Source organism: Protopterus annectens, chromosome 10.part0, assembly GCF_019279795.1.
Source record: "Protopterus annectens isolate FY-2018-M chromosome 10.part0, PAN1.0, whole genome shotgun sequence".
Lineage (NCBI taxonomy): Eukaryota > Metazoa > Chordata > Ceratodontiformes > Protopteridae > Protopterus > Protopterus annectens.
Window position 1 is genome coordinate 422665791 of NC_056744.1, and position 26691 is coordinate 422692481.

A 26691-nucleotide genomic window follows, 5' to 3' on the forward strand; every position below is an offset into this window, starting at 1 on the left:
GGAGGCTCTCAATAAAAATCTACCCAAACAGCAGAGACCTCCAAGACAGCAATGCACTCTACCACGACAACACAACACCAATCATGAGACACATAACTTCCTTAAACAGTGTGCCACTCAACCAAGTCCCGTAAGGCAAAACAGCATGCCCAACACACTAGTCATAGTTGACTCGATAGTGAGGCACACTGATGTCCCACTCACTAGGATGAATAAGGGGAATGTAACTGTCAGTTTCCTGTCAGGTGCCAGGACCCATCACATAGGTTCATAGGTTCATAGGTTGGTACTAGGCTATCAGCCCTAGGGCCTATACAAGCCTAGCCATAGCAATTCCCTGGCTATTTCTTCCCACACTATTTAATTCCCTGGACCCCTGTCTAGCAGGGCAACTGACGTGATCCCCGGGGTGAATTTCCTTTCTCCCATCCAATTGTCAAGGTTCCTTTTGAAGAGGACCAAAGAGGCACTCTGCTTGACATGTATGGGCAATCTATTCCAGAGTCTGGGGAGTCTCTGGGTCAGGAACCTATCCCTCCAGCATGTTTTGTTTATTGTGATGACAAGGTTTAGATCCCTGGAGCATGTGGCTCTGAGGGATTGGGATTTCTTTAAGTGTAGCATGTCCAACAGCTCTGGGTTAACGCATGCACTCAGGTTCCTCAACAACAGGTACAAATATGACTCTGTCATTGTACATCTGGGCATGAATGATGTGAGACATACCTCCCTGGACTACATAAAGAGACACATGGAGGAGCTCTCGGATTATGTAGCTCAGGCAGGTATGACCCTAGCCATGAGCAGCATCCTACCATCACCCAGAATGATACAACAGTACAAGCAGAAAATGACTGGTTTCAACAATTGGCTAAGTTTCTGGTGTCTTTCTAAGGGGATCCAGTATCTGTCTGCCTGGCGTGACATGATTGACAGACCTCGATGCTTTGCCAGAGATCACCTGCATCTGTCACCCCTGGGCTTCCAGATACTGGCCAAGGCTCTTGCCACCCCTATAGTGCCTTTTTTAGGCATTGTTCCAAAGACCTGATTACCACTGTAACAGCTACAAACAAATGCAATCTGAGGGTTATGCTGCTCAGTGTTAAAAGTCTAAATTTCAAAATGCAATCACTCAAAGCACTCCTTAAAGTGGAGAACATCGACATTTGTGCCGTAACAGAGACCTGGTTTAAAGCAGCAGAAAGCATCCCTGCACTAACAGACTACAACTCATTCCACACCTTTTGGCCCCAGAACTTGGACCGAAGCTCCAAAGGCAGTGGTGTTTCCATATTCATAAAGGATGCACACACCTCCAGACTGGTAACCCAACATAATGCATCTGAGATACTTCAGGTGCAGCTAACATTGGGTAGGACAACAATTCAGGTCATAGCCTGCTATAGGTCCCCAACCATGTCCCAAGACTCACACTCCATGTTCCTAAGCACCCTGGAGAATATTAGGGTCCAACCTAACACCCTCATACTGGGTGACTTCAACTACCCCTCCATTAACTGGGAAAGCTACTCATGTATTAATAGATTTGGCCAATGTTTCCTGGAATTTATTAATTCCAATGCTGTGGACCAGCTCGTTTTTATCCTCACTAGATGTAGCAATATTCTTGACCTGGTCTTTACCAACATTGGCGACCACTGCTCTAGACCAATAGTCAACTCCTCCCTGGTTAGATCCAACCACAAACTAATCACCTTGGATATCCACATGCATCCCCCCCCACCCCCCCACCCCCGCAAGGGAAACCACCATGAAAAACTTCTCCAGAGTTAACTTTGGGCCCCTAAAACAGAGGTGGCTAATTTCACAGCACCCATGCAAACATACACCAGTGCACTGTATGAACACGCACTCAAATGCATGGATCTTGCCATACCCAATAGAACCAAGACGCTGTCCTCCAAAAAAAGGAAGCCAATCTGGGGGTCCCCCTGCCATAAACAAACTCTACAACAGAAGGAGGAAACTGATACAGAATAAGGTGAAGTCAGAAGACTGGAAAATCTCCCTTATCAGCCTCAACAAAAAGTTGAGCTCCCTCATCAAATCTTCCAAAGCTAGCTATGAAAACAGAATTGCAGCAGATAGTAAAGACAACCTCAAGGCCTTCTATATTTATGTAAGGAATCTCCATGGCAATACCCAGATTTGTTCTGAGCTGCTGCACAATTTTACCTCCTATACTGAGCCAACAGATATTGCCAATATACTGGCCGACAGATTCAGTGCCAACTTTCCCCCCAAGAGGACCAATCCCAATACCAGTAGATTGCCAGTCACCCAGTATTACTGCTGCACAGGTTAAAACAGCACTGTCCAAGGCCAAGAATAAAGCTTCTATGGGACCTGACAACATCTCTGGCTGTGCTCAACATGAACTACACAGTGAACAGGCACCTCACCTGTGTGCCCTGTTCAATCACAGCCTCACCTCAGGCTTTGTCTCTACCAAATGGCACACTGCTGCAGTCATTCCTCTCCAAAATGGAGGAGCGACTACAGACCCTGGGAACTATCACCCCATTAGCCTGATGAGTCTGATAAACAAAGCGATGGAACGCATCATTATGGACTTAACAAACAAGGATATAGGGAATCTCCAAACTGTAGATCCCACATGGTTTGGTTTTGTGAAGGGTAGATCATGCCTGCTCAACTTGGTCAACTTCTTTGAGTCAGTCACCAGAGCTGTGGATGAAGGCAAGGTGGTTCATACAGCCTACCTTGATCTGGCCAAGGCCTTTGATACCATTCCCCACTCAGGAATCACAGAAAAACCTCACTAAGCTGGGCATCAACCCCTATATCACTAGGTGGGTTGCAAACTGGCTCACAGATAGAACCCACAGTGTGAAAGCAGCTGACTCCAAGTCAGACTGCTGACCAGTCATGAGTGAAGTTCTACAGGGTTCAGTCCTGGGTCCTCTCCTGTTTGGTATCTACTTCTCTGAAGTCCATGCCAACATGAAGGGTCTCTGCCTGACAAAGTTTGCAGATGATTGCAAGCTGGGAGCTATTAACTCCCCAAGCAATGTTGATATCCTAGAGAAAGGCCTCACTGAGATCAACAACTGGTGTCAGAACCATGGCCTTAAGCTCAATGCCAAAAAATGTGTCATCATCCCCTTTGGGAAAAACCTAGTTCCCATGAATTACCATATCAATGGTAGTCCACTGAACACAGAAGGTGTTATAAGAGATGTGGAAACACAGGTTGGAAGCAACCTCTCTTTGACCACCACATTGCCATTGTGGTCAGAAAGTCCTTCTATGTGGCACATCTCATTACTAAGGGTTTTGCATCGAGAAAGAAAGAGGTCATTGTCTCCATCTACTCTTTCCTCATTAGGCCAATCATTAAGTACAATGCCCCATTTGGCATGCACCTCACTAGACACCTGCAACAACTGGAGAGGCCGCAAAAGTACCTCACAAAGAGGATCCTAGGACTTAAACACTTGTCCTATATGGACAGACTAAAAAAACTCCAACTATTCTCTGTCCCATATTGCCTACTTAGAGGCAATCTCTGCTTGACTTACAAAGCCATGTCTGACCCAGCTCTGTTAGAAATGCTACATCTAAAGAAATCCCAATCCCTCCACACCACATGCTCCAGAGGCTTCAACCTCATTACCACAATCAACAGAACATGCTGGAGGGACCGGTTCATAACCCAGAGACTGCCCATTCTATGGAATAGACTTCCCATACATGTCAAGCAGAGCACCTCACTGGCCCTGCTCAAGAGAAATCTTGATGAGTGGCTGGGAAATAGAAAATTCACCCTGGGGATCAATCCAGTGGCTCTACTCGACAGAGGCACTGGGAACAAAGGTTGGGAGGCACGATGCCAGGGTAATCCTTTGGGCTAGCCCTGAAAAGGCTCATGGGACATTAACCTAATACACACCTATGAACCTATGAACCTATGGGCTTGTGATGAGTTTGAATTGATGTGTTCTTTTGAGCAGATTAATAGTGTGACTCACTTTCTGAAATTCACCATGACTTTGTCTAAAAGTGAGGTGAATTTTTTGGATATTACTGTGAGTAAACTCACTGATAGCACACTTGACACTAGCATCTATAGGAAGACTTGCTATAAAAATACACTCCTACATAGACGTAGCATGCATCCCAAATATGTTTTTAAGAACATAGCTAGGGGCAAGGAATTAGAGCCTCTAGACTCAGTGCATCGGATCTAGGTTTTGAGCCAGTGATATTTGACCTTAGAGAGAGACTATGTATAAGAGGATATGACCTAAGGGAAATTGGTAGGGAATTGGAAATTATTCCTGGCTTAGGAAATACAATAGGGAGACCTTATTTTTCCCATAGACCAGTAGATAATCAAGTAATTAGGCCTGTACCTGCCTCTGGTAGACCTACTCCAGTGACTCTTTCCTATACTTTGGATACTGGGAAGGTATCACATATTATTAAGAAACACTGGAGTATCTTAATGTCTTATTGTAATATAAGTAGTCTGGTGGGAACCACAGCTAGTTTCTGCTATAAGAATAGAAAGTCCCATAAGAGGTTACTTTGTTACCTTAAATCAGCCACTGATGTGGTGGTCTGTTCAGGGAGTGTGACTAATCCCTGTGGAAAGTGCAATTACTGCGAATATATTGATAATAGTGATGCTTTTATGCATTCTGATACCGACATGCAGTATACGTTTAAGATCCGTGCGGATTGTTTGACATCAAATGATGTTCAGTTGAATCACTGTGTGGTCTGTGGAGAGTTCTATGTAAGCAAGATGGATAGGCAGCTTAAAGACAGGATTAGGGAGCATGTCTATAGTATTCGTGTTTGTTTAACTAATAATGCCCTTTCTAAACATGTTATGGCTGAAGGGGCTAACCATGTATTCAGGTTCATGGTGATAGATAAGGTTCACCCAAGCCTGCGTGAGGGTGATACAAATAATTACACGGAAACAAGCAAGGTAAAATGGATGATTAGGCTAAGGGCAGATTATGGCAGAGGACTTAATGAAAAAGTTCCACTTAAACCTATTTTGAAGGGTTGCCCATTAAAAGTTTGATATTTTGTGTGTATGTACACACACGTATATATATAAATATATATATATATATATATATATATATATATATATATAGAGAGAGAGAGAGAGAGAGATAGTTTTTTTATGTTACTATTGTTCTATTGTTACTGGATATATTATGCTGTATATATAGAGATGTATTTAATTAATTGATGATTTAGTTTTTTTATTATTGGTTGATTTCATCTTGTTAGAAGAGAGCCTCTCTACATAAAAAAAAAATTTTTGAAGTGTATGTTTCATAGGTCTGATGAAGCTGACATGTGAAAGTGCTTAAGTCTGTTTATTGCATTAAACTTTCCTCGGGATTCATAAAGCTCGGCACAAGGCCGGCGCTAGACTTGCGCCAACTGTGTGGCATGAAGATGGTGCAGTAGCACCAAATGCATATTAATGAAGGTGCGCTGCCACCACAGCCACGTGCATAGGAAAGGAGCGTGAGTGCATAGGGCATGTCGAAGTGCCGCATGGAGGCGTGGATGAGGCGTGGAAATGTCAGCTGTCGACGTGCAACCTAAAATACTTGCATATAACAATTTGCAAGCAATAGTAATCACATTTGTTAGTGTCCGTGGATACTGAAACATAGTCAAAGCATACAAGACAGTTCCTGCGAACACAAAATGAAGAAGCAAACACAAATGCATGGTAGGGAATAATGGGTCCCTAGCCCTCGAACAAATGACATTGAAAACCGTGTGCCCGTAGTCCAGCGCAGTGTAGATAGTTATACCAAGTGGAAGTGAAACGCATCATGTTAGCGCGCCACCAATAGGTATGTCCAGCCCAATGGTCAGGGTCACCAGCTGACCCATATTGTGAGGGAGAGTACACAGCTGGGCAGATGTGTCCATAACAAAACCACGATAAATGTAAATATCTAGCGACCGTATGACAGAATTATATCCCACAACGCATGTAATAGTCACATACAATAGGTATGTCCGTATTTAACATACCATATGTGACAGGAAATAGAATAAGCATGTAAACGAAACAGAAGGAGCATATAAACTGCTACAACAATAAGGCAACATGTAGGCTTAAAGGAACAGTATTATCCATAGCGTTGACTGTGGGTACGTGTTGTCCAGTACAATCGGATATGTGTCCAGAATATATCCCATCCTGGACATAGGAAAAGGTGGCATCCTACCAATGATCAGAACAGTCGGCCAAAATCCGCATATCTGCGGTTCAAGCCGTACTTGCCAGGATGTGTCACAGTTGAACGGGTATTACCCGGGTGTACCAACCATGTCATGAAAGTTAAGTATGGGCGTGTACCTATGTGTGTGATGTATAGCATGTGGAAGGTGAAACATGCCAGGGTAGTCCACACAACCATACATATGCAGTGTATGCAATGTGTTACCTTGACCGTGTCATGGGCCATCAACTAAAGCAGTGATGGATGGAGTGTCAGGAATATGTGTGTGGGGGGGATGGGTAATGGTATAATCCACAAAGGCGAGACTGTGTCGTATGCAGAATAGGTGAACTGGAGGTGTATGAGGGAGCAGCAGGTGAAGCAGAAAGAAACACAAAGAACATGTATACACATCTGCAATACAACCAGACAGGCCATACTGTAGAACACAATCCCACAAACATATGAATATTAAAATGTGCGATACAAATGTACAGAAATGTCACTGGCACATACCCACAGATTGGTCCTGATGGAACTGGCCAAATCAAATGCAACACACCTGGATGCATAATTGAATACCCAGCATCCCCTCCACAGCACACAACCCACCCCCATACCTGAACGTCCACCAAATCCAGCCATACTTGGCCTACTAGTTTGGCGCAGCCACATCTACACATAGTGAAAACTACTCATATGTAGTAGGTAGTGTCACCCTAGGCAGTTTCAGGATTGCAAACTATGTATCCCTTGCATGTAAAACCCCCAGCACATTTTCGTAACGCCAGAAGAATGGTCGGTATCGGTCTTGTTAAATTTTTGGATATCCCTCATGGGATAAGTAACCTGTGTAAACATTAGAATGGGTATCAAGACACTATGTCCAGTCCTGTAAACATCTGGACACAAGTTGGAATGTGCAATAGTGGTGCACGAGACTGTCCAGCCCTAGATGGTCATGCAGAACCTACTAGCCAGGATCAAACACCTGCCTATGATGCATGTGTCCCGACACGAATAGTCGAGAGAATATATTTTACACATTCGCACAGTGGCACATGGAAAAAGGATGATGAAGGCACTGACATAAACAGGATACCCCCTGATCCACTGTGTGAGGGACAGTTACTGTGTGGGTAGGTGTGTCCTGACCAACAATGATACAATGCCAAATGTCCTGTGATTGTAGGAAATAACTATGTACCATACTGCATGTAACAATTGCCTAAAGTGGTCACGTCAGGATAGAAAATACGTAATTCGTACAAGAAACAGACTAACAACTAAAGTGCTAAAGGTATAGGCTCACAGCTAGGAAACTAATGAATGTTCTAAACCTGCACTGACCGTGAGTATGTGTTGGCCTAAACAATCTGGTGTCCCCAGAATATATCCCAACCTGTACATATGACAATGTGTCAACCCTACCAATGGTCAGAGCATTTGCACAATAACTGGCCAGCCTCTTAATCACTCACAAAGCCAGTGACCTTTGGAGGAAAGGTGTTGAATGAGAATGACTACTTACAACAATGAAGAGTAATAGATGCATTTAACTGCAGAAAATTAGTAGTAATACGAATCTGTCAACACGTTCCAAGTTAATAGTACTAATATGGTAGAAGTGTCCGTGATTGTCCCTGATTTGTCATAGCCTTGTCCCTGTCACTGTAGAAACTAGTCCCCTAGTATCACAGAGGTCCGTTCACATATGTACACCAACCAACTGTCACATCTGTTGACAGGACTATTGCATACCTGTAGTGAATTTATAACTGATGTCCAGAATAATATTCATTGTATCTATAAATGAATGAAATAGTCAAATGTGAAGGGAAACATGTGGAAACCCCCCCACACACACACAAAACAAATATGTCATTGTAGATATACACATGTACATAACTAGGTTACTTTACAGCAATTAGGGGTAACATATATACAGCCCAGGCATATGTGACTGGGAGGTCCAATAAATAAAAGTTGTACCCCCCACACCACCCAACTAGGCCAGTCAGACATACAGACAGGCAATAAAGATTACTACACTGCTGCTGTCCAAAACACCGGCAAGAAAGTAGCAGTGGGAGAGATCTGCAAGGTCTACACTTTAAACATGGATAACGGTGTCCCCTGCGGGACCCCAAAAAGTCAGTGTATGTGTCAACCTGTTGTCATCGATGCAAGCAGGATGTAGGTGTACATAGAACATTAGGTTGTGCAAGTGTAATAATACATGGGTTGACAAAATGTATGACATGTGTCCCGAGACGGGGGGGAGTGGGCAATGTGTAGGGGTGTGCTCATACCCCAGCTGCACTCACAGTAAGTATATGTCATGAGTGCTGTAGAGGGGTGCCAGGTAGGTGGACCATGGGTATGCAATAATGGGCTTAAGTGTGCAGGTGCTGGTTGGCAGAGATGTAGTAGGCCTGCCCAGTGGAAGTCATTAATATTCCTATGTGAGCATAGCAGATGCCTATACGTCCCAAACCTGAAGAGCACATCTACCGGATATTCTGTAAACCATTGGGGGAATACATAGAGACCAAATCAGTGCCGTGTACCCGATTAGCATGGACGTCCATAGTTATGAATTAGAATGTAACAAAGTCCAAATAAACACTTCCAGAACTAGTGATATTAGGTGGACAGGTGGTGGAATACAGGTGATGACAGATGACAACATGTATGAGTCATAAACGGCATGTACCTCAACAAACGTGAATGAATACATATGCTCTGTGACTGTCAATGTGTCTGGTTAATAGAACCAATCGTCTAAATGTGTCCCACAGGGTGTTATGCAGTGTTCCTGATACAGTGTTCATTCTCCCCCATTGGTATGTGAGGTCTGCTAGTGACGGAAAATGCATAATTTGATGACCACCTGAGGTAGATGATAGCATAATAGATGAGGTTCCACACCCATACGCCTTTGAGTGACACACCTGTCTGGGCAGTTGTGTCGTGCAAAATGAATGTTATGGCACATGGCCTGTGAGTTCAGGAAAGGAGGCCATATATAGTGTGTAGTGGTGTCAGAAATTAATTTGTTGTATCAGAAACAGCTACATGTAATAGGAAACAGTATTAGCAATTATAATGCTACAAGAATAACCTTAATGTATGTAAACTGTGGAAGTAGTCAGTTTACAACTGGCTGTGGGTATGTGTTGCCTTGACACATGTGATAGCTCTACATATAGGATCTATAGGGCCGCCACCATTCTGAATGCCCAAAGTGGGACCTGCTTTGTAGAAATGTCAGACGTACCAGGGCAGAACATACCTACAGCCATGCATAGTACAGCAATATACATATCAGCACAAATCAAAGCGTAGTCTAGCAGCTGTAAAGTTGCTTATGCTAATACATATAACATATCGACGTGTCAGGTATACAATACCTGTAACAAGCAACCACTACAAACACGTAGAATATGAGAATGTCCCCTAATCAACTAAATGTGTCCCACAGGGTGTTATGCAGTGTTACCAATACCATAAACCATAATTGCAACAATAATTATATATCCTCAGCCTTCTTTTTGGATCTTTCCAACTTTTAATCCACACCCTGCAAACATTCTGAATAGATACTGGAGCCCTCCAATGGTTTCAATCCTACCTGAATGGTCAACAGCAGGCTGTCCTCTGGCAGAACAAACTCTCTAACCTTCTAACTAACACCCTTGGAGTACCACAAGACTCTATACTAGGGCCCTTGCTGTTCTCCATCTTCATTAACGACCTTTATACTGTCATCCCAAAAGTCAGCTGTATCCAATATGCTGATGACTCTACTCTGATTTGCTCAGCCACATCTCCAGTAAAATTATGGTCAGCTACCCAGACCACCTTTAATACCATAGAAAACTGGCTTTCTAAACATCTTCTGATCCTAAATCCCAAAAAAACTAAAATGCTGTTATTTTCACCAACACGTAGGTCTACTGCTTTCACCTTTACCATAAAACAAATGATGGCACAATAATCTCCCCTGACCCATCTACAAAACTATTAGGTGTCATCATAGACAATAATCTAAAATTTGACCTACATGTTAACCAAACTATCAAAACCATAAATAAAAAACTAGGGTCACTTTACAGAATAAAAGCCTTCCTAACCCCTCCAGCTAAAATTGCCATAGCTCGCTCTCACCTTCTTTCAACCCTTCTGTATGCATCCCCTCTACTCTCGAATTTAAACAAGACTATCCTTAACAAACTCTCAATTTGCTACAACCACATTGCCAGGTTTGCCACTGGGCTGCCTTTTAGGACACATCATTGCATCAATCTAAATCAGCTTGGGTAGCTTGAACTACCCAGCCTAATCCAGTATAACCAACTGATTATGGCCTATGAAATCCTCTATAATCCAGACAATGCTCCTGCACTTAAAAATATTATCACCCCCTATAACAATCTTAGACCGCTTCAATCCTCTAACAAACTACTAATTCAGACTAGCAAAATTAATAACACAGCCAGTGATTCTCTCTTTGTAAACTCTGTAAGTAGATCCTGGAACTCTCTTCCAGCTGATATTACCTTACTTTCCACCTTAGGTCAATTTAAAACTAGACTCAAACAACATTTGTCACTTAATTGGCTGTCAATGTATCAAGCCTGGCTAACTCTATCTAGAATGTGTAAAAATCTGTTAACCAGTTTACTGTGTAATTTAATTTAATCCTGACTTGCGCTCAGGATTAACTGTAACCTGTGGAACTTGTTTAACTTGCTTACTTATGTAATCTCTGTAAATAGTCTGTTTGTAATATGTAATGCTGATATTATGTAATGCTGTATCTGCTTACCCTTGGAGCTTTTCTCCCCGGGCCTCCACTGAAAATGGACATGCATCCAGTCGGACTATCCCAGTCAACAAATGTAAAATAAAAATAAAAATAAAATAATCAGGACAGTTGCAATGGCTAGAGTATCGTCATATGACATATGCCTAATGAGGGACTGTCCCATGCAAAGTGGGAAAGGTGTTATTCCTACAGTCTCCCGTCGTGCAATCTGAAAGGTGGAAAACGTACAGTAGGTATGCGGTAGCATGACTCGCTGGACAGCTGCGTTAACAAAATCATATTCACATGTCAACATTGCAGAGTATCGGTTCCCATGTATCAGGCAGATGGGAGCAGATTGTATGAGGAACACGCATATAATATGATTACGTCACTGGACAGGCTGCCAAGTCCGTACAGTCGAATGCCTGCCATCGCCAAATGGTTAGACATACCCGATATTGTAGTCATATAGTCTGATGTAATATGCATCACAAGGGATCGCACACACCCAGCGTGAGTGACAAATATAAGCAGAAATTTTGGTGAGCGAGCGGCTGTAAGCGTGTTTGTCTACCAGTATGCCAGTAGTGCACTGTCAAAGAAATGTGGAGTCTAAACAGGTAAAAGGTGCTGTAACCAGAGATCAGCAGTGCTTAACACTGTGCAAACCCACGCACAACTGCTCCCACCTGCTGGAATGTGCCTTACCCAGTCCGTATCCAAAGGCGTCGGTCTGTCCGCAAACAAAGAACCACCCTATTCACATGTTGGTAGCAGCACCCTGCGCACATAGCTCATGTGAATGAACAATAGACCATGGTATATGTACAGACAATAGACCACACCACACACCATGCAGCGCAGTCATCCAACAGTATAGCAATGTACTGGCAGATATGTCCGGACCATTGGTGTATGCATGCCTGGCCGTCCTGTGTGTCAGTGTGTGAGCATGCCCAGTATGACTGTTACACATGTTGTCGACCGACATTACCATCATACCGTCATGTGTGTGAGCATGCCAAGTATGGACAACTGTATCGCATGTGTCACATGTCCAGATAGTCAGTACTGTGTTGCCGACCCCTCTGTTCTACACAGACAGGTGTCATGCTGTGTCTGCAGTGTAGCTAATGGTCATGTGGCATTGACAGTTGCTACATGTTTGCATAGCGTGGGGAGACATCCAACCACATCCACAGTCCTACACAGCACCGTGGGTGGCGCACATGACTCTCACATGTGTAGGTTGGATGGGGGGCACAGCAGACAGATGTACACATCTGCCACTACTGTACTGATATGCCAGGTACTCCATGTCAGTGTGTGGACCTACCTAAATTGCCGTTTGGAGGGATACCAGTGTACGTCAGATCCCAGCATTAAATACCAGCACAGTGGTGTTGGACGTCCTAGCTTTCACAACTTACATCAAACCGCCTGGCCTGCTGTAGTCTGTGTGTGTCTTTGGGGGTTGGGGTCATTCATTGGGCATATCCACAGGCCATTGTATATCATTTGTCTGTATTGGTCCACACCTGTCCAGCTGCATGGAACGTGTGTGGGCTGTACAGACACACATGATGTTCATCCCATAATCTGCAGTGGGTTAGGACACCCTGTGTACTACTGGCTACCATTGTGACCCCCATATGTGCTACAGATGTCATGGTGCCACTATGGACGTGTACTGTCTGCTGCCCTAACAGTCAGTCACCAAAGTCTCTTGTATGCTCACATACATACCATAGCAATGGGTAAATACACATTCTAATACAACTGCCAATTTTTAGGTCAATAGACGTACCCTGGGGGTGTTCTGGACCTGAGGACGGTGCTGGAGGGCTGCCTATGTTGGATGCACACAGTGCACCTTCTATACATGGCCGAGCACAGGTAGTGTCATGTTTGGCATCCAATGTACAGTGTGCGGGTCAGAGAGGGGACATCCGTGGGTACCTACTGTGTCAGTGCATATGCCTTGTGTTGCCTCTTTGCCAAGGGAAGGTCATACTGTGCACGGCCTTTCACCGACTGGGCCCTGCTCAGGTAGTTCCTTCGCCAAGTCACACTGTGCCTGTACAGGCATTGGCAGTGGTGTTGGGCCATGTGGCCCTGCCCCATGCTGTTCCTGCAGCAACTATTACTGCAGGATCAGAATGTGTAGCATAGCAAATACCATAACAAATTGTGTGCATGTAGCTAGTGAATACTGCAGGGCTCCACCGGATGTGTCCGGATACCAGAACCGTGAACTGAGCATTCCAAATACATGCTCAATTACATGTCTTGCCTGTGCATCCGCCTCATTATGGTGTGAGTGTTCAGGTGTGTGTGCATTGCTGCTGGGTGTCATCAGCCACGACACCAGTGGTTACCCAGCATCCCCCACTAGGACACTGTAGGGGATGACCATATTGGCAAAGGTGTGGTACAGCTGTGTCAGAAGCCATATATTGGAATTATCATAGCTTCCAGGGCAGACAGCACACACATTCAAGCTAATGCCCTGGCCATTGCATATGGCCTAGCTGTTGGAGGGTATGCCCCTGCAGTGACTGTAGGCCCTACCCCGCTCACCGGGTGGTGCATTGATGTGTATGTGTGTGCAGGCTATAGCACCCAGTACCCCAGGGTAGTCATCCATGTGGTTGAAGAGATGCATATTGCTGGTCTACTAATCACGTGTGTTGAGGACATGTACGTGCTCACTAGCATGTGTTGACATGGTGTCTGTGAACTGGTGCAATACTCTGGATGCAGATGCCTGTGAGATCCCCATGATATCCCCAGTTGTGCTGCGTGAGGTACCTGTGGCTAGTATACCCAGGCCAACACATAACGTGGTATCCACTGTAATGGGTTTCCCTCGGCCTGTTTGATGTGTCAGGTGTGTCAGGCACAGGTCAACAAGCCGCTGTAGGAGGTCTCTGTCCACCCCATAGTGCTCCACCATCCCCAGCTCATGTAGCCCCTGGTAAGTCACCTGGGTCTATAAAGTCTTATGTCACCCCAGTAAGGCATGTTCGGCAGCATACACATCCTCACTGCCCTCAGCCTCCTGCACATGTTGGTCTATGTTGCCTGCTGCAGCCCTTCTCATTTGGTTGGACTGTGTCATGAAATGTCCCGCAGGTATACACCTGTGGTGTAGAGTGCAGAAGAAACCTGTGTGTATGATGCTTGCTCACATTACCGTACTGTTCAGGTGCGGGCTGGCCATGTCATCTGCTGATTGTGATGATCATCACCTGTTTGCGCAGCCTGTACACCCTGACAACCCCACCACTGCTGTTGTCCCTCCCAATGTCACCAGGCAGGTATAGACACACCCCTAGCTTAGGCGTGCTAAGGCAGGAGCACTCCCGAGGCACAGTTCTGCAATGTACGTACAGTATGCCTGACCCCTCTCCCATGATATCAACTATATTCAAGCCCTGCACCCGGCTAACTACACACATACACTCCAGGTATCTGCATCATACCCAGGGGATAAATGGGATACACTATTGTCAACCTCATCTGCATAGTATAGTCTTCTAATGAATAGTTATATGACCCATACTGAACCTCCAAATTAATAACCACTGCTTAGTGTCGCTCAGATCCGTACACAACTGGTAACAGGTGCCTTACTATCACCATATTCGATGTCCCATGGTCTTCTCAGCAACAAAATAACCGGTGTCTACATGACTACAACCCAGGACCCTGCACAGATGATGTGCATTACCACTATGCCATGGCAGATATACATACATCCCAGGTTATCACGTACAGATCATCCGGCACAAACATTCAATAGTGCTGATGTCCCCAGACATATATGTTTATATCTATGTCTATCTCTCTATATCTACATATATCATATATATTATTTGTATACATATATACATAGATATACATACGCACTTATACATGGACACACATATGTAGATATTGCATTTATATCACAACAGTGGAACCCATGACAGCAAAGCATTAGATAGGCATGAAAAGGAAACTACATGTGCCACCTGCATCATGTAGTGTTGTTACTATCAAGGCATGTGTGTTCTGTTGCATCACACGGGTCAGACTGTATTAAGGGTAAGAGTAGGGCTGCTGACATTTACTCACCAGACCTATTGGCGAATGTATGTGTTGACAACCCAATGTCTTGGCAGAATATGCGGGCTGTGGACACTATATAGGTCAGCAACAAAACACACTGAACACATCCCGCAGCTAGCCACCCACAGATACCAACTCATAGGGTACAACTGCCAAACACACACACTTGACATGCCTTAGAATCGAGCACCTACCTGTGTAGTCTACCACACTATAGCATTACGCAGTAACAGAATGTCTACCGAGTTTCAGCATCACCGCACTCCCAGAGGCATACTTCTAGGTGGATGACATCATCAGCAAAGGCAAAGACGCCGATAGGGAATGTATGGAGAGGGAGCCATCTAAAAGCATTACTCTGTCCCCAGGCAGCAGGACACACACTTGGCAGGGCCGGGAGTCAAACATACACCTACCTATCTTATCACACTACAGCATTACACAGTTACAGAATGCGCTACTGAGATTATTGGAACACAGTACTCCTAGAGGCATACATCTAGGTGGATGACATCATCAGCAAAGGCAAAGACGCTGATAGGGAATGTATGGAGAGGGAGCTGTCTAAGAGCATTACTCTGTTTACAGGCAGCTGGAAACACACACACACACACACACACACACACACTTGGCAGGGCCGGGAGTCAAACATACACCTAACTACCTTATCACACTACAGCATTACGCAGTTACAAAACATGCTACCGAGATTACTGGAACACAGCACTCCCAGAGGCATACTTCTAGGTGGATGACATCATCAGCAAAGGCAAAGACGCTGATAGGGAAAGTATGGAGAGGGAGCCATCTAAAAGCACTACTCTGTCCCCAGGCAGCTAGAAACACACATACACATGTGACAGGGCTGGGAGTCGAACATACACCTAACTACTTTATCACACTACAGCATTACGCAGTTACAGAATGCGCTACTGAGATTAGTGGAACACAACACTTCCAGAGGCATACTTATAGGTGGATGACATCATCAGCAAAGGCAAAGATGCCGATAGAGAATGCATGGAGAGGGAGCCGTCTAAAAGCATTACTCTGTCCCAAGACAGCTGGAAACACACACACATGCACACACACACACACACACACACACACACACACACACACACACACACACACACACACACACACACACACACTTGGCAGGGCATCGAACATACACCTAACTTCCTTATCACACTACAGCATTACGCAGTTACAGAATGCACTACCAAGATTACTGGAACACAGCACTCTCAGAGGCATACTTCTAGGTGGATGACATCATCAGCAAAGGCAAAAACGCCGATAGGGAATGTATGGAGAGGGAGCCGTCTAAAAGAATGACTCTGTCCCCAGGCAGCTGGAAACACACACGAGGCAGGGTCAGGAGTCGAACATACACCTAACTACCTTATCACACTACAGCATTATGCAGTTACAGAACATGCTACCAAGATTACTGGAACACAGTACTCCCAGAGGCATACTTCTAGGTGGATGACATCATCAGCAAAGGCAAAGATGCCAATAGGGAATGTATGGAGAGTGAGCAGTCTAAAAGCATATTACTGTCCCAAGGTAGACGTAGACAAACACACGGCAGTGGTGTGAGCGGGACAACTGCCTATCTACGGAGCACTATTACAACTCTACATGGATACGAGATGCGCCACAGACAGTACACCTTTCAAGACAGTCCCAGTGTGTTCAATGTAGGAATCCATCCTGACATGGAGTATGGACATTTGTTGCCTGGATGACCACTATCGCTATACAGGATTTCAATGGTCATGCCCATACACAGAGGTACATAACCGACACCAGGTGTCACTGGGCATGCTCACACACTTAGTAGCACACGTCTGTTTAGAATGTACTGTGTGTCCATCTACACAACGGCGTACTGGGCATGCTCACACACTTAGTAGTAGCAAAGTGTTGTCTTGTATGCACACGGATTCTAAACACGGAAGGGCACAGTTTGGAATGTACTGTGTGTCCATCTACACAACGGTGTACTGGTCATGCTCACACACTTAGTAGTAGCGAAGGGCTGTCTTGTATGCACATGGATTCTAAACACGGAAGGGCACAGTGTGTCGATAGTGAACATTGTTAGCATGAATGCTGCACTACACACATCTGACACCGGTCGTCAGTGCTAGCTGTGTAGTGTTCGTGATCACAGCTGACAATCCAGATCCAACAATGGGGAATACGGACATCTCTGCAGTGAGGAACACCTGGCATATGGCACAGTTGTGCACAATAGCACTACCACCATATACCTCAGATACAGACATGTGGGCAATAAGACCGTGACGGACCGCTCCAGGTGTTACTGTCCCCACGTACATGAAGGCCACTCACATGTACTGACCAGTACACACTCAAGAGCCATCACAGATGTCTCAGGTGCAGATCACAGTGGTAAATGCCGCAGTCTACTATGTAGCCCTTGGACATCACCATGTCCTTGGACCAGCAACACACATCCATACATTACTACACCACCATGTTACTCATGACCAGTGGACTGTACATAGGTCGACAGCAACTCTGCAGACTACACATGTACTGACAGGGTTCCATCATGTGGAATGCAATGCAATGATACCACAGTTCATAACCAGGTCAGCTCTACACATAACAGGGGCCCTGGGTCTTACACAGCTGTAACAGATGACTGTCGCTTTACACCAGAAAACACTCATGTTTGGATATGACATACATGTAATCGCAGTGGATATGTACATGGCCCACACACACACACACACACAATGCAAATGTACATAGCATAGCTTTTGCTGTCCTCTGCGCAGACAAGTGGCTACAGCAATCACATGCATGCACATGGAAGGTAGGTCCATGGCTGTTTTATGCTAACAGTACATAAGGTAGCAATGTTGACTGAGGTAACATTCCCTCTGTACTAGTTACCCATGACAACCAACATATCATACAACAGTCCATTGTCATGTATGTCATTGCACATGTCCACCAATTGCAATGCATACAAACATGGCTACATGACAGGAATGTAGGACCAACACATATGTACATGTAGCGGTGTGCATGCAGCTACCATGCATGTGCAGTAGCTGATGTATATCGTTCATCTGTGTCTAACTGCAACATGCAGTTGCAATGCAGCCCCATCATTGACACCTGTATATGGTGAAATACTGACAGTACGGTAGGATGTACATCAAGTATGGATGGATGTGTGTACATAAAGTGGTGGTCCACCTTTGCAGATGGATGTTTGCTGAAGACAGCTCACAGGTGTGTCACAAGCCGTCCTATCATTACATGTGCAAACAGTACGCTATGTTATTGTTACTTGAAGGTGAAGACATACAACCTACACAGCGGTCAGGGTGTTACTGATTGTACATCACTTGACACCTGTAACACTTACGTCCTCCCATGTGCATATAGCAGCACAATTGCCAAAGGTAGTGTTGGTACACATAATGCGGCCAATACAGCTGCATGTCTGTCAGACGTCTCATCATATAGCAGGTGTATGATTCACAGTACTGCCATGTGTGTTTGCTTGTGTGACCATATATGCCATGTATGGTGGGGAATACATCCCAATTGTTACACACCCCTGTACACTGTTGTAGAGATCTGTACATACTGCAGTGTAGAAAGCAAGACGTAGGCAGGGGTGATGTGTGTATCACACACATGTCAGCTATCTGTATGTGAATGACATTTGTGGACTCCACAGTGTGTGTGTGTGTATGTATGTATGGCTGTCTGGTGCATGGAGTGAGGGTGTATGCTACCATACAGAACAGACAGGATCCCTAACCCCTCATGGTGATGCAGTCTACTACCCTTTTGATGCCATTGGTCTCAGTCTTACTGGCTACCTGTACATGTTCATTCTGTGTCGTGTCATGTGGGTGCACAGTACTGTGAAGGTGATTACCACATAGGCAGGGGTCCTCACCTCAACACTATCAAGTGTGCATTATAGTGTTGTTGACCCAGTGAGTGTGGTCATGTTACTGTGTGTTTCTGTGTATGTCTGTGTATGTTCTCATACTGTAATGTGACAGTGTATTACTGCTACACAGTGAGGCCTCATGCTATCAACTGGCCTCTAACGTTGACATCAGCCAGACCACTGTGTAAAACCCCCCGCACCATGTCACCATACCTGTGATGTGACCTGGTATGGATGTCACGTCTCTAGCCACAGTAGCCTATTAAACAGCTCACATGCTTCTGGATCAGTAGATGTGTGGACATCTGTGGAATGGTAGCCTTTCTAACAGTGAAGTTGAGGCTACTTATAGCATGCTGGTATTGCCATACATGCGTGTGAGTACTCCACATTTACACATGGGAAACTGCAAACACTGCTACTTATTGGCACATGCAAATAGACCTTAAGGAGTGAAGCAGGGCATCATTACCAACATGCTGTTACTGTTGTTACCAAGACACATACTGTGAACATACAACAATGCACACTAGCTTCAAACACTGTAACGTAATGGCACATGCAATTAGACCTTAAGGAGGGAAGCAGGGCATCATTACCAACATGCTGTTACTGTTGTTACCAAGACACATACTGTGAACATATAACAATGCATTCTAAACCTGTACTACATGGTATGTCTGGTGCGTGTCAACAGTACACAACAAATGTAATATACACTTCTCACTATTCTGTTCACCCTGTGCATCAGACCATATGAGCATATCCCTGCACCGATGGTGTGGATGACAGGGATGTGGCACAGGCATCATCATATGCACAGGGTGATAATGTTTGCCAGGGGCATAGGCTGCATCAGTGGATGACATCATGTGTGTGGGTTAGGGCCGGTGATCTGATTGGACATGTGTGGTCATTATGCATGTGGGTGCCCTACAGATGTTTCTGCTGTGTGCCTGTATGTGTGCACACAGTTCTGCCATGTGTCCAGCCTACACAGGGGCATTATTGACAGCTCCAGATTGTACAGACCAGGATGTACAGCTCACTGTGTCCGGCCACGGCCATGTGACCTGTGCCTGCCAGGGGTTGCACGGGCACTACCAGGCAGAGGTACAGATTGGCCACTGTCCGATGACACATGTCCACTGGAACCGTGTCCCCGCTGGGAACATCCAGGGCCACGTCCACATGGTCTGTTGTGTCCTGGTGTGGACAGTGCAGCACCAGCTGCACTGCTACTGCTACTGGCACTGTGGGAGCGGGCATGTGAGGTGGCTCATTCACATTGACCTGCACCAGGTGGTGTAGCTGGCCTATGTCCACGTGGCCTATGCCTCACTCCTACCAGATGTTCCAGCACAGACAGCTCACGCTCATGGATTGCCATGCCACGGTCAAGGATTCCAACCATGTCACCCAATCGCCTGTCCAGAACATCAGCGATCTGCTGTTGAGCATTTGCCACTGCCTGGATGTTGTTGTTTAAAGAACGGATAGCAACCCTCTGAAGCCACTGCCCTTCTGTGTTCTGCCATTCAGCATGTGCCTGTGCCACCATTACTGTCTGGAACATGCCTCTGGTGACACCAGCTGCTGCGCTCTGTCCTGCAGGTGCATGTCTGCCAGAGGTCCTCCTACGAGCAGCACTGGCCACATGCCTGTATGGCACATCTGCAGTCATTACACTGACACCATGGTGTGGAGACACATCTTCTGTAGCCACCACATGTTCCTGTTCCAAGCTAACACACGCTGACTGTCCTTCCTCTATGGCCACTGGTGATGGGGTATGTGTTGGCATGAGTACTGTGTGCGGGGAAGAGGGGGACATAGCTGGGATGGCAACCATTGGCACAGATTCAGCCCCTGACAACCCTGCCTGTACCTCATGCATATGTTCATCACTGCTATTATCTGTGGGGAAACTAACATCAGATGGACCGCAGGAGGGTAATGCACCTACATCACCTGTGAATGCAAAGAAAGACTCTACATTACAATAGACACACACAGACACACAGACACACACAGACACACAGAGACACACAGACACACACAGACACACACAGACACACACACTCACTGACTCACAGACTCACAGACTCACTGACTCACTGACTCACTGACTCACAGACTCACAGACTCACAGACTCACTGACTCACCATGCATGTGATTTGACAGACAGCATGCAGCATGCATGTGATACAGCAGACAGCATGCAGCTCAGACATTAATAGTGGTAGTTAGTATACCTCCCTGGGTTGCACACAACAGCAAGCAGGTGTCATATCAGAAACTATGCAGTTCACACAATCATGGTAGTAAGCATGCATCCCTGTGATACACCATGTGGACCAGCGCAGGTTAACAGTACACATGGCTGATGTGACCTTGACATTGACATGTAGTATGACATGTAATCTGCTGATGTGTGCATTGGCATGCATACATGTCTAACAGAATGGTGTCCTGACACATGTACAGTGGTGTAATGCGTATCACATTGCAGTGTTGTCTGTATGCCCTACAGATAGTAAGCACTTTTAGCAGATGTGCATGAACATTGAAGGGTAGTATGAGGCATCTACATTGCTATACAGTGTGAAGTACAGACACTGCACCATTGCATGGCATCATGAGGCGCCTATATTGCTATACAGTGTGTAATACGCACACAGTGCATAGCCATGACTGCTTGCAAACACATGACATAACTACTGTGGATTGTGACCCACGTCACTGAGGTGTATACACACTAAACCATGCTGTGTCATGTGACAGGTCACTGGAAGACCTACGGATGACAATCCTGCACAACTACTAACATGTCTTAGCTGCCTGGCAACCATGTCCACACATGGCAGACTTGTCAATACACCATGTCCCACATGACATTTATGTACCACACACACGAGGTGCACGGCTGACAGTGATGTCCAACAGCAGCAAGGGAAATGTACAGTATCTCTGGCCTGATGTAGTGTCTATGTCTGTGGAAGCTGTACAGGTGACTACTGTCATGCTATGACACAGTCATGATGTTCAACACATCATATATGGTCGAATTAAGTGACACCTCCACAAGCTGTGCACAGGCTTTTAGGATGTCCAGTGTTCCACATCAACTATATAACCATTCAACAAAGGCTATAGTTGGACCATGTGTGGACAATGTGCAACAGGGTGTATACACATCACATCTACTGTGTGGCTACACGCCTCTGGCCATCCTCCATGGCCATGTGTGAACATGTGTTGGCCAAATGTTTGTGATGTCCATCTATCCCACATGTCTGTGTTGTCCCATATGACATACACCCATAGATGTCAGATACGTCACTGTCCACAGGGTTATGCGACAAAGGGTTGTATGTTTGGTATGTGGGGTATGTATTACGGGATAGTGAGACAATACTGCAGCCGGAACACTACATGTTGGGACTTGTCAAATGGCACATCACAATGTGTGCACCCATTGCAGGGACATATTACACAATGGTAAATCCTGTGGGCTGCCCACATCCCAGCTCACTGTGTGGTACTGTTGCATACCACACATGTGTTGTTCCAATGTAGAGTACATATGCCTACATTGAACAACACCTCCACCGTTGTATGCACAGCTGTCCACACATCTAGCAATGACAGATACTGTGGTTTCATGTCGGTGTTTCATTTAGTCTGTATATATTGCACATGGGTAGCCAGTGTGCTTGATGACAGATGCGACCTGTATATCATGACTGGGCCATACATTATGTGTACATGTGTTAACTGGCCACATGGCGAATAGATATATGCATTAACATGCCTGATACTGATAACTGTCTCACCTGCAATGGACTGATGTCTGTGCGGCACGCCAGAGGTACCTGTATAGGTTCATAGGTTCATAGGTTGGTACTAGGCTATCAGCCCTAGGGCCTATACAAGCCTAGCCATAACAATTCCCTGGCTATTTCTTCCCACATTATTTACTTTCCTGGACCCCTGTCTAGCAGGGCGACTGACGTGATCCCTGGGGTGAATTTCCTTTCTCCCATCCAATTGTCAAGGTTCCTCTTGAAGAGGTCCAAAGAGGCACTCTGCTTGACATGTATGGGCAATCTATTCCAGAGTCTGGGGAGTCTCTGGGTCAGGCACCTATCCCTCCAACATGTTTTGTTTATTGTGATGACAAGGTTTAGATCCCTGGAACGTGTAGCTCTGAGGGATTGGGATTTCTTTAAGTGTAGCATGTCCAACAGCTCTGGGTTTGACATGGCCTTGTATGTTAAGCAGAGATCGCCTCTGAGTAGACAATATGCGACAGAGTATAGCTGGAGTTTTTTAAGGCGGTCAGCGTAGGGCATCTGCTTTAGGCCTGTGATTCTTTTAGTGAGGTATTTCTGAGGCCTTTCCAGTTGTTGCAGATGTCTTGAGAGGTACATACCAAATGGGGCATTGTATTCTATAATGGGTCTAATGAGGGATGAGTACAGTGGGACAATGACCTCCTTTTTTCTGGATGAAAAGCCCTTCATGATGAGGTGTGCCACATAGAAGGATTTCCTGACTGTTGTGGCGATGTGGTTATCGAAGGTGAGACCACTGTCCACCTGTGTCCCTAAGTCTCTTATCACACTTTCTGTGTTTAGTGTACTGCCACCTATATGGTAATTCATGGATACAAAGGGGATAACAATACATTTCTTGGCATTGAGCTTGAGCCCATGGCTCTGGCACCAAGCATCTGTTTCTGTAAGGCCCTTTGTAGAGTATCCACATCATTTGGGGATTCAATAATGGCTCCCAGTTTGCAGTCATCTGCAAACTTTGTTAGCCAGAGTCCCTTAGTGTTGACCTGTACTTCAGAGAAGTAGATGCCAAACAAGAGCGGCCCCAGGACTGAACCCTGAGGTACTCCACTTGTCACTTGTCTGGAGATGGATTTGGAGTCGGCTACTTTTACAGTGTGGGTTCTATCAGTAAGCCATTTAGCAACCCATTGGGTGACATAGGGATTAATGCCCAACTTAGTAAGTTTATCTATGATTCCAGAGTGGGGATGGTGTCAAAGGCCTTGGCAAGGTCTAGATAGGCTGTGTGGACCACCTTACCCTTGTCCATGGCTCTGGAGACTGATTCAAAGAAGTCAATCAGGTTCAGGAGACAAGATCGGCCCTTCACAAACCCAAACTGGGTGGGGTCCAGTGTTTGAAGGTTGCCAATGTCTTTGTTTATAAGTTCCATGATAATACTCCATGGCCTTGCAGATAAGGCTTGTCAGACTGATAGGACGGTAGTTTCGGATCCAAGTTGGATCCCCTTGTGGATTGGGATAACTGTAGCTCTGCCACTCAGTGGGCACGAAACCTGAGGTGAGGCTATGATTAAACATGACACTTAGGAGAGGTGCCAGTTCATATTGTAGTTCATGTAGTACACAGCCGGGCAGGTCATCTGGTCCCACGCATGCTGTATTCTTGGCTTTAGAGAGCGTTTTGTACCTGTGTGGCGTTATTACTGGAATTTGGCAATCTTCCGTGTTGAGATGGGCCATTTAGGGGGTGAGAGGGGGTGAATTTGGCACTGAATCGATCTGCCAGGATATTGGCAATATCCTCGGATCAGTATATTTAATGCCATTCTGTTTTAGCTCAGAGCAGATCTGAGCATTGCCATTTAGATTCTTGACATAGTTATAGAATGCTTTGTGGTTGTCTTTGGAATCTTTGGCAATTTTATTTTCGTAACTAGCTTTGGAGGATTTTATGAGGCATCTCAGTTTCTTACTGAGGCTAGTAAGGGAGTTTTTTGCATCCTGGGATTTTCCTCTTTTCTGCAAAAGTTTCTTCCTTTTGTTGTAAAGTTTGTTTATGGCAGGGGACTAACAGATTGGCTTCCTTTTTTTGGATGAGAGCATTTTGGTTTTATTTGGGATGGCACGATTCATGCATGAGTGGATGTGCTCGTACAGTGCCTTAGTGTAGGATTCAGCAGTTGAACTTTCAGTTCCTGTCTGCATGGGTGTCATGAAGTTTGTCACTTCTGACTTGAGTAGCATGAAGTTGGCTTTGGAGAAGTTTTTTATGGTGGTTTCTTTACTGGGGGTGGGGTGGGATGTGGATGTTAAGGGTGATTAGCTTATGGTCAGACCTGACTAACGAGGGGGTGACCATAGGTATGGAGCATTGATTTCCCATGTTGGTAATGACCAGGTCTAGGATATTGGAGCCCCTGGTGGGACTATGGATTAGTTGATCCAGGGCGTTGGAATTTATGAATTCCAAGAACCGTTGCGCAAAGGTGTTGGGACATGAGTAGTTTTCCCAGTTAATGGCAGGGTAGTTAAAATCACCCAGTATTAGGGTGTTTGGTTCTATCTTAATATTTTCCAGTATGTTTAGGGGTGACACAGCGGTTTGAACATTATCCATGACTGTATGACAGCCACAGGGTACACTGTGCATGTTAACACATTTGCCTGTAAAATAGCATATAGTATGCACATGTGTGCATACACAGGGTAGCAAACTATAGTATGCGGCATGTGTGTAAACATACCTTGCATATGATGTTACATTACATATTGTACAGTGACACATGCAACAAAATGGGATATAATAGTCATATGTGCAGTAGTGACTTACCAGGCAATTCCAGGCTCAGTCATTGGGAGACACCCACCTCCATGATTGCAGCTAGTGTTTGTGGATACTGTTCTGAGGGTGTCCCCAGGCTGGCCAGTAGCTCATCGGTCTGTGTGAGTGGGGGCAGGGTTGGTGGCTCACCACCTGGCGCGCTGTTTTGCATGTCGTATCAGGTCCATGCAGTGTCTGCGCACCTGCTGGTAGGTGCGGTTATGGCCACCCACATCATTAACCCTCCTGCGTATTTCCTGCCACAGGTCTTTATGCTGCTGGGCATGCTGTGTCACATGACTGAACAACACCTCATAGTTATCATGGAGGTACGGGATGAGGGCATCATCCTCCAGGCGGCTATACACTGGCAGGCGTGAACGAGGCATTATCTGGAAGATATAATGATGGAGACAGGTCACAGTATCACAGAGATGTACAGAGATACAGCTGCACATACATTTGTATTAAATCTAGTACATATGAACAGTTATCTTTGCAAATCATCATGACACTGACATGACTGACATGTTTGTGTCACACACATGTAACACCCGTTGTGCATTGGATATCATCACCATATATGTGTGTCACCTCATTACGTTGCTCATACTCGATGTGAATGCTGTCTTGATGTGGGCATGTCTGTTTGCCTTTACTGGTGTTCTTACCTATCAGCACATGCCTGGATGTGTCCACAGTAATGCTGTTGACCTTGATGCTATGTATATGTCACATATCAACACATACACTGCCTTAACGGACATGAGCAGTGACAATGCACACATGTGCACGGAAAACTTTAGATGCATGTGTTTTGCCATATACATCTACACAGCACTGTACAGCAGTTCAACATCCTGCCACATATCGCCTGTGTTGCACATGTGATACACATGGGACAATGGCTAGCCGGACGTTATTCG